Below are 18,615 nucleotides of genomic sequence, written 5' to 3' on the forward strand. Positions count from 1 at the left end.
TGTTATATTGTAGAGCCAGACACCAAAATATTTATGGATGAAATGATGTAATGTCTGAGATATGCTTCAAATATAACTGGGGAACGGAATAGGTGGGGTTATATATGAAACAAAATTGGCCATGAGTTGATGCCTGACCGGGTGGTGGCGCAGTGGATAGAGCATCGGACTGGGATGCGGAGGGACCCGGGTTCGAGACCCCGGGGTCGCCGGCTTGAGCGTGGGCTCATCTGGCTTGAGCAAAGAGCTCACCAGCTTGGACCCAAGGTCGCTGACTCCAGCGGGGGGGTTGCTGGGTCTGCTGAAGGCCCGCGGTCAAGGCACATGTGAGAGAGCAATCAACGAACAACTAAGAAGTCGCAACACGCAACGAGAAACTGATGATCGATGCTTCTCATCTCTCTCCGTTCCTGTCTGTCTGTCCCTGTCTATCTCTGCCTCTAAAAAAAAAAAAATTGGCCATGAGTTGATAAAATTAGTGTTTGGGTTCATTGGTACTTACTATATTATTCTAATTTTGTATGTTTGAAATTTACATTGTGATAATCTATTTTTTAAAACTGACATATTAAATAAATAAATACACATACACTTTTAGGATAGAAGTTATTAAGAGGGAGATTATAAAGCAATACCCCCTTAGTGAATTTCATAAAGAGGCAGCATCTTCTCTAGTGTTTTTCCCAAAATACATATTCATTATAATAGATGGAAATAGTTCAGAAGTGTCACTATAAAAAGTGAAAGTTCCCTTCTTTGATCAAATAATATTTCTAAAATACTGAAAATTATCATGTCATTTTCACATGGTACTATATTCCTTTTTTTGATTATAAAATGCATGAGAGATGAAATTTAAATCAAGAGCTGGAGAGAGCTTTTCTACTGAACTGCATTGCATTTCCTTTGCAAAGGGGATAGTAACATTAGTTCTGGAGTATAAAAGAAATCACATACCTGTTATCCATTCATTATGTAGCTAAACTAGCTAAACAGTGGCAATCTGGAATGCTCCGGTGTGCTGCTTCTACCCCTGCCTTCAGTGCATATTAATTGTGGTGCGGTGAGGCCTTCCATCAGGGAAATTTGAACCTGAGAGCCTATGTCCTCAGCAGTGCTAATTGGGAGATGTGGAGTAAGGGAATTTCCACTCTTTTAATAAGATCTCCAGGCATCTTTCCTCTTTGTTTTTATGTTTTCCTCAGTTGTGAAGCAGCTGCAGGGAAGTAAAATGTGACTTCCTGCATTTAGGGTGCTGGCTTTTCTTTTGGGGAATTATAATTGGAAGAGTGGAATGTGTATGGATTGAGTTATCCACACAGTTGATTTAAACACTGATTTTCCAGTTTTATTGAGATATACAGTAATTAGCATATCACATTGTATTCATTAAGATGTACAACCTAATAGTTTGATATTTGTAAGGAACTGGTTGTTATTAAATAGAAAATAATCTGAAAAATCACTTCTAGAACTAGCAGAGCTGAATGATCAGATCCAAAATACAGCATTCTTTGTCCCTATCAACTGTGTCACTAGTGAAGCTAAATTAGTATTTAACTCTTTTAATGTTAGAGTGAAACTTTTAAAGTAGAATACCTTTATAATTAAAGGAATAGTAATGGATTTGATGGGAAGAGGAAAGAAGCATAATTCTTTTTTTAAGATAAATTATTAGTCAAGGTCTCATTTTTATTTGTTTTTTTATTAGTTTTACCAAGAGAGGAAGGGAGGGAGAGAGACAGACATCAATGGTTTTTGTTGTTGTTTTTCTGTTTTTTAGAAAGAGAGACAGGAAGGGAGAGAGATAAGAAGCATCCATTTGTCATTGCAGCACTTCCATTAATTGATTCCTTTCTTATATGTGCCTTGACTGGGTGGGGCTACAGCTGAGCCGGTGAGCCATGCTCAAGCCAGTGACCTTGGGCTTCAAGCCAGTGACCCTTGGGCTCAAGCCAGTGATCCTGGGGTCATGTCTATGATCTTACTCTCAAGCTTGTGACTCCATGCTCATGCCAAGTGAGCCCGCACTCATGCTGGTGACCTCAGGGTTTTGAACCTGGGCCCTGGGCATCCCAGGTTGATGCTCTGTCCACTGCACCACCACCTGGTCAGGCATTAATCTCTTTCTTTATGTGTCCTAAACAGATATTGAACCAGCAACCTCTGCACTTCAGAACAAGGCTCTAACCAGCCAAGCTATCCAGCCAGGGCATGATTTCCTTATGTTAATTCATGCTGCATCACAGACCTTTTATACCTAGGTTAATACCACAAAGATTTACACCACAACCAGCATGTCTCCTTTAAGAAAACTTTTATGATATTGGACTCTCCTAGACTCCATGTCCTCTCCTCACAAGAAGAGAAAACCTATTTCTCTGCAATGAAAGTATGTGTTTTTCTCTTGGAAGAGGTCCCAGAGCTGTGTTTCTAATGGGATTTTTTAAAAGAAGATTTTATTTATTGTTTTTATGAGGGGGGTACAAGAAGTTTCAACTCATAGTTGCTTCACCTTAGATTGCTTGTCATATGTGCATTGATGGGGCAAGCCCACGGTTTTGAACTGGTGACCTCAGTGCTCCAGGTCAAAGCTCTATCCACTGCACCACTACAGGCCAGGGCCTAATGGGATTTTTTCCTCAGCTTTAGTTCTCTCTTGTCCAAGTGACTCCCAAATTATTTAAATTATTTTCTTTAATTCTGGTTACCTTTTTTTTTTTTTAAGTGAGAGGAGGAGAGATAGAGAGACAGACTCCTGCATGTGTCCCAACTGGGATCCACCTGGCAACCCCTGTCTGAGGCCAATGCTCGAATCAGTCAGGCTATCCTGGGGCTGACGAACAAACCAATTGAGCCACTGGCTGTTAGATTAAAAGAGAAAGAGAGGGAGAGAGGGCGGGGAAGAGAAGCAGATGGTTGCTTCTCATATGTGCCCCGACCAGGTATTGAACCGGGGACGTCTGTATGCCAGGTTGATGCTCTAACCACTGAACTAGCCAGCCAGGGCCTGATTCTGGTTACCTTTTTAAATGTTAGTTCAGTGTAACCAACTGCTTGTGAGACATTTCTCTGTGAATATGCCATTTTGAACTCAAATTCAGCATGTCAAAAATAAAATTCTAGCCTCCAATCACATACCATTTAGTTTCCTTTTGTGATTTTTTTCTTTGCCACCTAGATTGGAGAAACTAAAACTGATTTTGACACCTTGTTTTTTTTTGTTTTGTTATTTTTTTGTATTTTTTTGAAGTGAGAAACAGGGAGGCAGTCAGACAGACTCCCGCATGCGCCCAACTGGGATCCACCCGGCATGCCCACCAGAGGGCAATGCTCTGCCCATCTGGCGTGTTGCTCCGTTGCAACCAGAGCCATTCTAGTGCCTGAAGAGGAGACCATGGAGCCATCCTCAGCACCCAGGCCAACTTTGCTCCATTGGAGCCTTGGCTGCGGGAGGAGAAGAGAGAGGTAGAAAGGAGAGGGAAAAGGGTGGAGAAGCAGATGGGCACTTCTCCTGTGTGCCCTGGCCAGGAATCAAGCCTCGGACTTCCACATGCCCGGCAATGATCTGCTGAGCTAGCTGGCCAGGGCGACACCTCATTTATCCTTAGCCTTTGTGTCAGGGGGGTCACATCCTACTATGCAACATTTCTCAATTCTGCTTCTGCTGTTCCATTTCCACTATTTTCACCTTGTCTAGGTCATTAGCATCTCCACCTCAACTTCTGTGTTACCCTCTAGCTGGTGTTCTTGGTTCTGCATTATTTTTCCATCTTTTTTCTTCACACTATTGCCAGATCAGTCTTTTCAAAACACTGATTTAATCACATTACTCCCTTGCCCCCAAACCTGCAATTCCCATTCCTGCCTGGAAAGTAATTCTTTGGTAGTTTCTCTACAACCTACTGTGTGTGTGTGTGTGTGTGTGTGTGCACACACATGCATGTGAGAAAGACAGACAGGAAGGGAGAAAGATGAGAAGCATCAAGTCTTTGTTGGGGCACCTTAGTTGCTACAGCCAAGCCAGTGATCATGGGGTCACATCTATGATCCCATGCTCAAACTGGCAACCTCGGGGATTTGAACCTAGGACTTTAGTGTCCCAGGTCAACATTATCCACTGTGCCATCACTGGTCAGGCTCTACAACTTGCTTTTAAAAACCTGCTTTTTTTTTTTTTTTTTTTTGATAAGAGGGAGAGAGGGACAGTTAGGAAGGGCGAGAGATGAGAGGCATCAGTTCTCTAATGTGGCACCTTAGTTGTTCATTGATTGCTTTCTCATATGTGCCTTGACTGGGGGGCTGCAGCAGAGCAAGTGACCCCTTGCTCAAGCCAGCGACCCTTGGGCTCAAGCAAGGGACCACGGGGTCATGTTTATGATCCCACACTCAAGCCAGTGACCTTGCTTTCAAGCTGGTGAACCCACACTCAAGCCGGCAACCTCGGGGTTTTGAACCTGGGTCCTCTGCATCCAAGTCCAATGCTCTATCCGCTGTGCCAATGCCTGGTCAGACTAACGCCTCATTTTTTCTTTTCTTTTTTTTTAATGCTTTCCTCTACAAAGATCTGCTTCAGCCAGAGCTAGGCTGCTCACTGTCTGTGGACTGCTTTTCCCCTTCATCTAAACTACTCCTGTCTCCAAATTCCGTTGTTTTCTTCAAGGCTTTCTCAAGTCTCTTTTCTGTCACAAAGTCTTTCCTGACCTCTATATTCTGTGTTTATTTTCTTGCTTTGAACTAGTAGCATTTATTAACCCTGGCACACATTGGGCTATTAATTCTGCACCATTTGTTTTTGTTTTAGCACTTAGTTTTTCATATCAGTATCTTTTATTGCAACCACATTATAAACTGGTTGAGGGGCAGGGCCCCCTTCTTTGCAGTCTCCACAGTGCTTTGCATACAGTGCGCATGCAATAAATATTGTTACATTTCTTATGTAATTGCTGCCATTTCTTTAATTATATTCTTTAATCTTTACAATCATTTTGAGGGATGGAATATTTTATATATGTACTTTACAGATGAGGAAACTAAGGCTCAGAGTTCAGTAATTTGCCAAAGCCACACTGTTTAGGTCATGAAGGTCCAATTTAAACCCAGATCTTTGGTCAGTTACAGATGCCATTTATACTTACTATTAATTCTACCTCCTTATTAGTCTGATGTATTAGTCTGTTTTTGAGGGTGGTGGAGTCACTGCTTAACACTGAGCTTGGTATTTCTTGCTTAATTAATGGCAGCAGAAGAAAAGGCGTGCTGACATGGATGAGCTGTAATTGCCAGTAGGAATAATAAAACAGATGCAAACTATGTCACAGTTCACAGGAAAACAGAATTTCCCTTAATCACATTGATTACTGGTGGAATGACTCGCCTTCCAGTTGTGTGTTGCTCTTAAGTTATTCAATATTTGTGTAGGTTAGGCAAGGGAGGGTACAAGATGAGATGTACAAGACACGTCATTTGAGCTAATGACTGTTCTTGGGATATCCCCAAGATTTCTATGTCACTATTCTTGCCTCTCCTATTTACTGTTTGACTCTTTTACTTTTTGGGGTTTTTTTGGAGTAAAGTTACTTTGCATTTTCTTTCTGCCCTCCACCTGGATGGACATCTTCCATAGCATCCTCTCTGATACGGTGATGCACAGAGATTTACTATTTGCTTACTTAACATTAGTCAGATTTAGGATTACTTATCTTAGGCATTAGAAATTCCAAAAATTAAAAATGTTTCTGTCTTGCCTGACCAATCGGTGGTGCAGTGGATAGAGCATCGGACAGGGACATGAAAGACCCATATTCAGAACCTTGAGGTCGCCAGCTTGAGCGCGGGCTCACCAGCTTGAGCATCGGGTCGCCAGCTTGAGCTTGGGATTATAGACATGACCCCATGGTCTCTGGCTTGAGCCCAAAGGTTGCTGGCTTGTATTCAAGGTCACTGGCTCAGCTGCTGCTCCCTGGCCAAGAAACGTATGAGAAAGCAATCAATAAATAACTGAGGTGCCCCAACGAAGAATTGATGCTTCTCATCTCTCGCCCTTCCTGTCTGTCTGTCTGTCTCTCTAATAAAAAAGGACAGAAAGACAACCCAAACTAGTATTTTCTTTTTAAATTAGCCATAGAATTGAGCATAGATGGTATTAAATTCTGTTTTAGTACTATGAGAATTTTGTAAATTTTTACGGCTTTTGCAGATACAACTGATAAATTGTTTTTTCTGCTTTGTAAACAAATAGCTCATTCAGCTTGATGAAGTAATGAGTTAAGTAGGAGTCGGAAATAAAGATTCTGTATTTTTTCTGTAGGCATTAAATTGATCTTTTTTTCCTCTGCATCTCAGTTTTCTCACAGGATTATTTTAAGGATAGAATCAGAAGACATAGCCTGACCAGGCGGAGGCACAGTGGATAGAGCATCGGACAAGAATGCAGAGGGCTCAAGTTCGAAACCCCAAGGTCGCCAGCTTGAGCACAGGCTCATCTGGCTTGAGCATGGGGTCGCTGGCTTAAGCTAGGGGTCACTTGCTATGCTGTAGCCCCCCAGTCAAGGCACATATGAGAAAGCAATCAGTAAACAATTAAGGTGCCACAACAAAGAATTGATGCTTCTTATCTCTTGCTCTTCCTGTCTGTCTGTCCTTATCTATCCCTCTCTCTGACTCTATCAAAAACAAAAAAAAGAATCAGAAGATATATGCACATTGTAAAGCATAATCTACAACGAGGTACTACAGGCAATTCCCAGCAGAGAACCCTTGATTTATGAGTCATCTATATGTATGTTCTGCGAGGACAATCTACAGCCCTCTGAAGGGGATGGGATGAACAGTCTCTTTGGTCCTTAAATCAGAACAACCTGGGAACAAATGAAATGTAGACATGCTCTTCTTACAAATATGGAGGCAGTTAGGTTATTGGTACTTAAAGCGATCCATCTACTCTACCGCTGTATGAGGACAGGAGCTTATTTGAGTCAGGAACAGAAAGCAGGGAAATTTATTTTGCTAGTATCTGTTTTAAAACCCAAAGAGTTATAAATGGTGACAAACTATTGGTAAAACTTGTACCATTATTACTACTTACCTAAAGCACATGTGGAGACTTTTGTATTATAGTCTTTTTATAGTCAAATCTCTTAATTTTATTGATTCTTTGCAATAGCCCTTTGACGTAAGAAGCCCCACTTCATTTCTCAGGAATCCAAGGCCCAGAAAAGTGACGTGGTTTGTTCCGAGTCATACAAGCTAATGGATGGCCCAGCAGAGAAGATGCAAACTGGGTGGGCTAATGGCTGGTCCAGGCTCCTTTGGTATTCTCACAGCTCTTCTGACGGCTATGCATGTACCCAAGGAGGATAATAATATGGTAGCCAAACTTATTGATAAAGGAAACATTCTGAATTTGTTCACTTTTTGAAGGTAAACAAAAATTTATAGATTCTTAAAAAGAACCTTGAGCAACCCTCTTGTAATTGCGTTTCTCTAGGAATTCTTCTGAGGGTTTTTAGTTAGTGTCCATCTATATATAGTGCTAAAGTTTTCTTCAACTCTTTTTTTTTTCCTGTTTGAAAAATAAGTGTTTACTTTCTGATTTCTTTTTGAAAAGTTTTGCAGTGAGTTTTATATGTGTAGTATTTTTATTTTTATTTTTTTTGGCGGGGAGGGATCACCCAGTGAAAGGGCTTAAATATTCTGTGTTTGCTTCCAAGGAAGGAGGGAAGTTTGGCACTGTGTTGGTGCTTTAGACCTGTTGCTGGTTGGTTGTAAAGCAGAGGGGATTTCCAGGGTGTGTAAGCACATGAACTCCTTGAACTGAAAGCAGATTTTTTTTTAAGTGGTTAACAGCATTTCTGGGATGCTGGATCCAAGCCATGGTATTGCCGCTCCTTTCCTGATTCGTTCCTTTCTAACTTGAGAGCAAGATTCTGCTATAAAAAATGTCTTTCTGCCTTTCTTCTAGCTATTCTCAATAGGTGTCTCTGGAAAGAGAAGTAGAGTAGAATTAAAAAGAATATAGCTTTTGCCTGACCGGTGGTGGTGCAGTGGATAGAGCATTGACCTGGGACACTGAGGTCCCAGGTTCAAAATTTGGAGGTCACTGGCTTGAGTCCAGGCTTATCGGCTTGAGTTCAGGCTCACTGACTTGAATGTGGGGTTGCAGGCTTGAGGTCACTACATTAACCTCTTTTCTAGAACAGTGCAAATAACAATGTGTATACATCTTAAATTTGGTAGGATATTTTTTGATGCAACAGAAAAATAAAAATTAAATACATTAACCCAACATTTGGCATTAACAAATCAGGAGTGTCAGCCTCACATATGAAGGACAGCTCAATCTGATTTTTAAAAAGATCCTCAATGTCATGGTATTTGGGCTAAAACTATTTAAAATGTTAAGAGCGTCCTTTTTGCTTAAAGGAATACAGTATGGTCACCATCAAACTGCTATCGTAACTCATTTTCAGCTGGGGTAAAGTGACCACTTGGTCCATGGCACAAGTTACATATATCACACTTTTGTCAAATTGAAACCTTATGTTTTTAAAAGTTCATGTTTTTAAGCTACAATACACTGACTAAACTATCAGTCTCACAGATTTTTAGAATCTACATTTGTTTCTATGGATGTCAAAATGTTACACCATCATTTGTTTAAAAAGAAAGATATTAAGAACTCTTAATAAGATTGGATTTATTAGATTGGATTCCTTGGATTCCTGAGAAATGAAATGGGGCTTCTTACTTCAAAGGGCTATTGCAAAGAATCAATAAAATTAAGAGATTTGACTATAAAAAGACTATAATACAAAAGTCTCCACATGTGCTTTAGGTAAGTAGTAATAATGGTACAAGTTTTACCAATAGTTTGTCACCATTTATAACTCTTTGGGTTTTAAAACAGATACTAGCAAAATAAATTTCCCTGCTTTCTGTTCCTGACTCAAATAAGCTCCTGTCCTCATACAGCGGTAGAGTAGATGGATCACTTTAAGTACCAATAACCTAACTGACTCCACATTTGTAACTCTTGCAAGTAAACTATATAAAGATAAAATATACTTCAAAGGTATGTGGATTTTTTGTTTTACAATATTCTATAAAGTGCAGAGAATTCCTAAGGGAAAAACTGCTCTCTAGCCTGACCAGGTGGTGGCACAGTGGATGCAGCATGAGACTGGGATGCGGAGGACCCAGGTTCGAAACCCCAAGGTCACTGACTTGAGCAAGGGGTCACTGGGTCTGCTTTTAACCCACCTTCCCTCCGATCAAGGCACATAGGAGAAAGCAATCAATGAACAACTAAAGTGCCGCAACAAAAAAATGATGCTTCTCATCTCTTGCCCTTCCTGTCTGTCTGTTCGTCTGTTCTTCTTTCTATCTCTCCGTCTCTGTCACACACATACACACATACACACAACTACTCCCTATAACATAATTTAATTACATCAGCTTTTGCATAGCAATACTTAAGAGGAAGTTGGACACTTCTGTTTCCTCAGGAAGAGAAAGATGAAAGATGATCTTCCAGTTCAGATTTTTTTTTGGGGGGGGGGGGAGCTATAAGTCTGCTTTCTTTAGAAATGGTTCCTGATGCCAAATCTCCATTAAGTATATTTCTTGAACAGTGAACAGGCCTATCTGGGTCTTTAAGGGGTCTTATTATAAGAGTCTGTATCCAAGTAGGTTCTTCCCCCTCTGGGAGAGTAGGTGAAGTGTAGAAGCTGGTTCTTTTATAGAGTGGCTACACCTTTCTGAACTGCAAGAAGCAGAGTGGCTGACAGAATGCTTCATCATTTGAACAAGAGAAGGTGACAACAGGAGAAGCCAAGGTATCCACGTGGGACAGCTGAAACATCTCAGGTTTAAACTTGGCATTTGCTATCTTCATACATTCTTCAAGCATTGTGATGAATGTATTACATGTGACACTAAATAGAGAAGAGGCTTCATTTGTGTTCTCCGTATTGGGAGATGAATGATTCTCATCGTGGTGAACAAATTCTTGAATCAAACAAACTTGCCGCATTAAAAGGTTACACTCAGTAGAGGCGAAGTTCAGACATTTTGGTTTTCGGAGATCACTGGTGTCACTTACTCCTTTTTATTTTTTGGTCCTAGTATCACTCACACAGGCTTTGGAGCTCTGCAGATCAGCCAGCGACCTCTCTTTGAGAAGCATTCAGCACCTTCATACAGGAGTGCTGCTCTCCTGGAAGAATTCATTCTATTTTTATGTTGTCTACTGAAGGTGCTTTAATTTCGCAAACTGATGTCTTTATACTTTCTTTGCTCACTTTGCAAACATCATTTTGTGCATCATAGTAGGGCAGAATTCCATTATCTAAAACAAACCAACAAAGCTGCCAGCCTGTGAAAGAGTTGGTCCACCTGTACAGAGCCCCCTTTCATGCTTCAGAGACCAGCGCTGGCTGCAGTGATGGGAATAAGCAGGGAGCTTGGACTGTGCTCCAGGCCCTCCAGCCCTCTACCCGGGTGGCTCCCTGTCCCGGTGGCCCCAGCCAACGCTAAGACCACTGAGACCTTGTTTCTGAGCCAACGGTATGTGGCGGCCCTTAGTAGTGGAGACAGTGGCTGCAGCATGGAGCTCAGGGTGGAAAGGCAGGGACTCGCGTTTTTGGGCAAGCCCCTGCACTGACAAAAGCAACAATTGTAACTTTGGCAATCCTCTTGCTGGCCTTTGGGCCTCAAGATACTCCCTCCACTCCCTCCTCCTGGCCTGCCTTCCTCTTGCCTCCCCAGCCCCGGGCTCCTCTTTTGTTTTCGTACATTTTTCTTAATAAGTCAAGTATCTTTCTTAGGTTTAAATCCAATTATGTTTCTTTCTAAAACAAATTTTATTGAATTTATTGGGTTGACATTGGTTAATAAAATTATACAGATTTCAGATGCCCAATTCTATAACACATCTGTGCACTGCACTGTGTTCACTATCCCAAGTCAGATCTCCCTCCAGCCAATTATATTTCCTCTAGCTGCTTGCTTCTGTCTTAAATTTTTTTACCTGAATTACTGGGTTTGTTTGTTTGTTTTTGTTTTTTATTTGTAGCTCTTCATTTGAAAAATTGTCATTTGAATTACAATTTTTTGAGGCCTTTTTTTAAAACTTATGATTTTTTTTCTGTGCACATTTTCCCCTCCATGCACATTTGTTTAAATTTTTATTTATTTATTTATTTTTTACAGAGACAGAGAGTGAGCCAGAGAGAGGGATAGACATGGACAGACAAGAACGGAGAGAGATGAGAAGCATCAATCATTAGTTTTTCATTGCGCGTTGCCACACCTTAGTTGTTCATTGATTGCTTTCTCATATGTGCCTTGACCGCGGGCCTTCAGCAGACCGAGTAACCCCTTGCTGGAGCCAGCGACCTTGGGTTCAAGCTGGTGGGCTTTTCCTCAAACCAGATGAGCCCGCACTCAAGCTGGCGACCTCGGGGTCTTGAACCCAGGTCCTCTGCATCCCAGTCTGACACTCTATCCACTGCGCCACCGCCTGGTCAGGCTCCATGCACATTTTTAAGTAGGCAACTTTATCAAACTTTTTTTAAAAATGGCTTCTGGGGCCCTGACCAGCTGGCTCAGTGGTAGAGCGCTGGTCCGGTGTGTGGAAGTCCTGGGTTTGATTCCCAGTCAGGGAACACAGGAGAAGCGCCCATCTGCTTTTCCACCCCTCCCCCTCTCCTTCCTCTCTGTCTCTCTCTTCCCCTCCCGCAGCCAAGGCTCCATTGGAGCAAAGTTGGTCCGGGTGCTGAGGATGGCTCCATGGCCTCCACCTCAGGCACTGGAATGGCTCTGGTTGTAACAGAGCAACACACCAGATGGGCAGAGCATTGCCCCCTAGTGGGCTTGCCAAGTAGATTTCGATTGGGTACATGTGGGAGTCTTTCTGACTGCCTCCCCGCTTCTCACTTCAGAAAAATTAAAAAATAAAATAAAAAGATAAATGACTCCTGGGTTTCATATTTAGATCTTTTCCATTACAAGATTATTAAAAACAAATACGCACAAACAAAAAATCTCTCTTTGCCCTCTACTATTGTTTCCTTTACATTTTTTATTTATTTGGAATTTTTTCTGGTATAGATGAGATATGTAGTTTCAAATTGATTTTTTCCCCCATCTAATTAACTAGTTGTATTAACACCTTTTATTTATTTATTTATTTATTTATTTATTTATTTTTTCCTGAAGCTGGAAACAGGGAGAGACAGTCAGACAGACTCCCGCATGCGCCCGACCGGGATCCACCCGGCACGCCCACCAGGGGCGAAGCTCTGCCCACCAGGGGGCGATGCTCTGCCCACCAGGGGGCGATGCTCTACCCCTCTGGGGCGTCGCTCTGCCGCGACCAGAGCCACTCTAGCGCCTGGGGCAGAGGCCAAGGAGCCATCCCCAGCGCCCGGGCCATCTTTTGCTCCAATGGAGCCTTGGCTGCGGGAGGGGAAGAGAGAGACAGAGAGGAAGGGGGGGGGGGCAGAGAAGCAAATGGGCGCTTCTCCTATGTGCCCTGGCCGGGAATCGAACCCGGGTCCCCCTCACGCCAGGCCGACGCTCTACCGCTGGGCCAACCGGCCAGGGCCTTAACACCTTTTATTTAACAACCCATCTTTCCCCCCCACCACAGTGAGGTGCTACTTTTAGCAAATATCAAATTCCCGTTTGTACTGGGGTCTGTTTCTGGATTTCCTATATTCTCATCTATTAATTTCTATACATGACCACACGATTTTGATTACATATTATAGATTTATTATATATCTTAATGTATGGTAGGGATAATCCTTAGAACTGGGATTCTGGCCCCTTAATAACCTTTTATTTTTGTATTTTTCCTAAATGAGAAGTGAGAGTGGGGTAGGGGTGGGGGCATGCGCCCCACCAGGATCCATCCAGCATGCCCACCAGGAAACAATGCTTGACCCCTCTGGGGCATTGCTCTGCTGCAATCGGGGCCATTCTGGTGCCTGAGGTGGAGGCCATGGAGCCATCCTCAGTGCCCAGGCCAACTTTTCTCCAGTGGAGCCTTGGCTGCAGGAGTGGAAGAGAGAGACAGAGAGAAAGGAGAGGGGGAAGGGTGGAGAAACAGATGGGTGCTTCTGAACTGTGTGCCCTGGCTGAGAATCGAACCTGGGACTTCCACATGCCAGGCTGACGCCCCCTTAATAAACTTTCAAGTGGTACATATTTAGACCTGTGATAAAATATATTAATAATGTTCCTGGGCAAAATTGTACTTTGTGCAAGTACAAAATACATTTTGTATAACATCCCTTTTTATAACTGAAAAAAAAAAATTTTTTTTTTGACAGAGTCAGAGAGAGGGATAGACAGGGACAGACAGACAGGAAGGGAAATAAAAAGCATCAATTCTTCGTTGCGGCTCCTTAGTTGTTCAGTGATTGCTTTCTCATCTGTACCTTGACGGGGGCAGGGGGAGGTGCTACAGCAGAGCAAATGACTCCTTGCTCAAGTCAGCGACCTTGGGCTCAAGCTAGCAACCTTGGGCTTCAAGCCAGTGACCTTTGGGCTCAAGTCAGCCATTCCTCACTCAAGCTTGTGAGCCCGTGCTCAAGCCAGATGATCCCACGCTCAAGCTGGTGACCTCAGAGTTTGAACCTGGGTCCTCCATGTCCCAGTTCGATGCTCTATCCACTGCGCCACCACCTGGTCAGGCGAAAAAAAATTTGAGATACAAAATATACTGCTCACAAAAATTAGGGGATATTTCAAAATGAATATGAAGCTATAAAATATTCCCTAATTTTTGTGAGCAGTGTATTACATACTCTTGCTATATGTGTTGCACTCCATTTTAATTATTTACTTCTTCCCAAAATTCTGGATTAAACTGATTTTATGACCCAGTAATAGGTTGTGACCTGCAGTTGAAAAATACCTCATAGACTTATTTCTGTTCAGGTGAAATCCCAATACTCTTTATTAGTCTTTTTTGGGGGGTGGAGAGCAAGAGAAGGAGGGATAGCTCTTCTTATGTAAACTATGAAAACTACACCAAAGCAAGTAGGATTTCTTAACAAAAGGACTCTGGAAGGGCATTTGCATTTCTCCTCCCTTGTTTGCAAGCTCCCTGTAAGGAAGGGCAGTAGTCTTGATTAGCATGCCTTGCTTAAGAACATAGGCCACAGCTTATTAATAGGTACTGTCCAGGAAGAAGGAAAAACTGTTTCAAGGCAAGTGCCAGGAGTTTCAGGCCCCTGCAAGGAGTGCTCCACCATCTTCAAACATGGTTGTTGTGCTCTGGCTTTGGGGCTTTCCGAGCTTGATTTTGATTTTTGTTCGGAGGTGTAGTAGAACACGAGAGGATAGATTTCTAGGTTTCAAAACCTAAACATACCACTGACTAGTTATATGACTTACTTAAATTTCTTGTACTTTAGTCTCTCCTAATCTGTTAAAGTGGGGAAAATGGTAATATCTACCTCATTTTATTGAATAAAAGAGTTAATAGATGGAAGCACTTAGAATTCTTGTTTTTCCATATTTTTGTGATCTACATGACATAATGTAAAACCTGTAAAAGTCTTTGTGTTATTGTTGTTATTATTATTAATATTTGGCCTGGGTGCATATAGGATTTTTCTTCTTTGACCTCAAAATGAAAACATTTGGGGGAAGTGGACTAGATTGGATTTTTTCATTAAGTTTCCCTTAATTTCATGAGTTCTTAGATCTCTTTATCATAGGAATGTTGTTTTTTGTTTTTTTAATGATTAGTTTTCATCTTTTTCTGATTTATTCCTTGGGAGCTGTATTCTCTGGCCTTTAAGTGCCAGAGAATATGTTCTTTCTCTTAACATTCTCTCTTTGTTCTTTGCCTCTGCATTCTGAAAGAATTTGTTAGTTATGTTGCATTTCACAGTAATCCTTGTTCTACGGTATTACTTCCAATGAAGATTTTAATTCTGTTGCATTTTGTTTTTTCTTAAATTTATACTTCATTTTTGCAAGATCTCTTTGCAACTCTTACTGTTCTCTTTTTAAAGCTCATTGCTCTTTCTTTATAGATAAAACTGAATTTGTCCTTTTATAGGAAGAAGACAATCATAAAATATGTCCTCTGCCTATTTTCTAAGTTTTTGATGTTTCCCAGGGCTTCTTGACTCTTCTCCTACTCGGTCCACTTCCTGTTCATTTTCTCCCACTCCTCTTGTTTTTTCTACCACCTATATGCCAGTGACACACAGAACTATGTAGCTCTAGCCCTTGTATTCTTATTGAATGCCATTCTTTCTTTTGGGCATCTTCCTGAATAACATTCTTTCAGTGACAGGATAAGAATAGTAAGCTATTTTATTCTTTATCTGAAAATGTTTACTTGAAAGATAGTTTACCTCATTCACTGCCAGTGGGGATGTAAACTGGTATAACCGTGTGGAAGATAGTATGGTGAATACTCAGAAAGTTAAGAATAGAATTACCATATGACCCAACAATCCTCCTATTGAGTATCCACCCAAGAACCTCAAAAATCTTGGTGTACAAAGACACACACACTCCCATGTTTGTCGCATTATTATTCATGGTGGCCAAGACATGGAAACAACCCAAGTGTCCTTTGATAGGGGATTGAGTAAAGAAGATGAGGTACACATATACAATGGAATACCACTCAGCCATAAGAAACAACATATTGCCATTTACGATAAAATGGATGTACCTTGAGAACATTACACTAAGTAAAATAATCAGAAAAAGCCAAGAACTATATGATTTCATGCATAGGTGGGATATAAAACTGAGACTCATGAACATAGATAAAAGTGAAGTGGTTACCATGGGGAGAGGAGTAAAGCAAGACAAATAATGTGGCGATGGAAAATGATTTGACTTTGGGTGATGGGCATACAGTGCAATCAACAGTTCAAATGCCATGGAGATGTTCACCTGAAACCTATGTACTCTTATTGATCAGTGTCACCCCATTAAGTTTAATTTCCAAATTTAAAAAAAAGATAGTTTAACTTTATAAATTTTAGTATTTTCCCTCAATACTTTGAAGGTAATATTTCATTGTCTTCTGGACTTATTTTAGTTACTGTTGAGACGTTTGCTTTTGGTCCAATTTTTGTTCTGTTGTAGATCATCTCTATTTTCTCACTGCTCTTAAGATTATTATATTTTTTTCATTTCTGCTGTTTCATCATTGTGTACATGTATGAATGTATTTATTTTTCCTGCTTAGGATTCATTGAGATTCCTGAGTATGAGGTTTCACATCTTACATGAATTCTAAATAATTCTCAGCCCATATGTTTTCAATATTGCTTCTCCTAAAATTAATTAGACTTTTGATGGGCCCTTTTACACTCTCCATGTCTCCTACTCTTCTCTCTCATATATTTCATCTCTTTATGTCTCCAAATTGCATTCTGGGTAACTTCTTCAGATCTATCCTCCCTACTTCTCACTTCAGATATGTCTGTTCTTCCCTCTACTCATTCATTTAAGGGTATTTCCTCTATTGTTTCAATAATTAACAAGCCATAAAACTGACCTATTTTAAGTGTATATAGTTCAACAATTTTGAGTAAATTTATACATGAGTATGACTATCATCACAGTTCAGTTTTAGAATACTTCTATCACCCCAAAAAGTTTCATCCGCCCTTTTGAGGTCAATCCCTGTTCCTACCCCTTGCTAAAGCAACCACTGATCTACTCTATGGTAGTTTTGTTGTTATTTAAAAAATTATATAAATAGAATCGTGTAATCTGTAATTGTTGTTTTCTTTCACTTAATATGATGCCATTTGTTTTTACAATAGATTAGATTTAGGTTTAAATATGTTTCTGAGTTTGTGTTGGTACAGGTATCAGGAGTTCATTGCTAAGTAGTGTTGCAGTGTGTGAACATACCACAATTTATTTATCCAAAGGATAATCGACATTTGGATTTTCCCCTATTCAGTTTTATTGTAGAATTTTAATATCAGAACTTCTCTTTCAAATTTTCCTCTTCAGTTTTTTATGGTCTGTGTCTTTTTTTCAGTTCTGATTCTTTTACATTTTAATTATTGATATAGTCTTATTTTATATTGTCTCTTTGATTTTTCTATTATTCTTTATCCTGAATTCTTTTGGCTCTAATCCTTCTGTTGTGTCAGTCTCACACGTGGTGGATTGTTTACTCTTGTGTTTTGTAATTTTAAATGGATGAGTACAGTTTTAGAAGGGCTTGCTGTTTCTATGAGAATCTCTTTGTTTCCTGAATTGTTGGTAATGTCTCTCCAGAAAGGTTTTGTGTTTGCTTCTGCCTCGTTCCTGAGAGATATTACTAGACCAGAACCAGTTCTTACATGATTTTTTTGGTGGAGCATGATAATTTTATATCACACAGTTTGTTTAAATTTGTACTCCAAACCCATTTAAGACATGGCTTGGAGTTTCTTATTCCTTTTTTTGTTTTGTTTTTAGCTAGCAAGAGAGACAGTCAGGAAGGAAGAGAGATGAGAAGCATTAATTCGTAGTTGTGGCACTTTAGTCATTGACTGTTTTCTCATATGTGCCTTGACTGGGGAGCTCCAGCTGAGCCAGTGACCCCTTGCTCAAGCCAGCGATTTTGGGCTCAAGCCAGAGACCTTAGGCTTTAAGCCAGCAACCTTTGGGCTCAGGTCAGCGACCATGATGTCATGTCTGTGATCCCACACTCAAGCTGGCAACACTGCGCTCACGCTGGCGACCTGGGGGTGTCAGTGTCCCAGGCCATTGCTCTGTTCACTGCGCCACCACCTGGTCAAGTTGGAGTTTCTATTCTTAAGGGATTTTTTTTTTCCTACCTAGATTCCTAGAAGAGATAGAGAAGCTAGTGTGTTATTTCGACATCAGTGTACTTATTTGCAAAGTTTCCTCATTTACTCAGGAGTTTACCTCCAATTTCTCCCCTCATTTGGGCCCAAGGTTTAATAGTTTTTTTGTTTTTGTTTCTTTATTTTTATTTTTTATTTTATTTTTTTAATTTTTTTTTTATAGGGACAGAGAGAGAGTCAGATAGAGGGATAGACAGGGATAGACAGATAGGAATGGAGAGAGATGAGAAGCATCAATCATCAGTTTTTCATTGCGACACCATAGTTGTTCATTGATTGCTTTCTCATATGTGCCATGACCGCTGGCCTTCAGCAGACTGAGTAACCCCCCCGCTCGAGCCAGTGACCTTGGGTCCAAGCTGGTGAGCTTTTTGCTCAAACCAGATGAGCCCATGCTCAAGCTGGCAACCTCGGGGTCTCGAACCTGGGTCCTTTCGCATCCCAGTCCGACGCTCTATCCACTGCGCCACCGCCTGGTCAGGCCCAAGGTTTGATAGTTGTACAGTTCCCATGAGGTTATCAAAAGCCAATCAAGATCTTGTTTGCTAATAACCATACCATATTCCTCTTTATTTCTCTTCCGGACAAAAAATAATAGCACCAACTCTTATTCTTACCATTCTGATTTTCAGATCTGGCTTCATCTCTGGCACTTGGAGATTTATTTTACTTTCTTTTTTGCAATTTCACCCATGCATTAAGTCTTTTAGTTGTATTTTATCTAGCTTTTAGATATTTGTGTCAGGAAGTGTTTGTTTGT

The 18,615-nt window shown here is 40.9% G+C and overlaps 1 protein-coding gene and 1 pseudogene across 1 annotated transcript in view; one reads left to right on the forward strand and one right to left on the reverse strand.

The window, feature by feature from the left end:
- PRORP (protein only RNase P catalytic subunit) overlaps positions 1 to 18,615 on the forward strand; it is a 175,129-nt gene that overhangs the window by 28,749 nt on the left and 127,765 nt on the right. The gene's annotated exons all lie outside the window — the stretch shown is intronic.
- LOC136375947 (pleckstrin homology domain-containing family A member 3 pseudogene) lies at positions 9,503 to 18,499 on the reverse strand (annotated as a pseudogene).

This window comes from Saccopteryx leptura, chromosome 6 (genome assembly GCF_036850995.1).
Source record: "Saccopteryx leptura isolate mSacLep1 chromosome 6, mSacLep1_pri_phased_curated, whole genome shotgun sequence".
Lineage (NCBI taxonomy): Eukaryota > Metazoa > Chordata > Mammalia > Chiroptera > Emballonuridae > Saccopteryx > Saccopteryx leptura.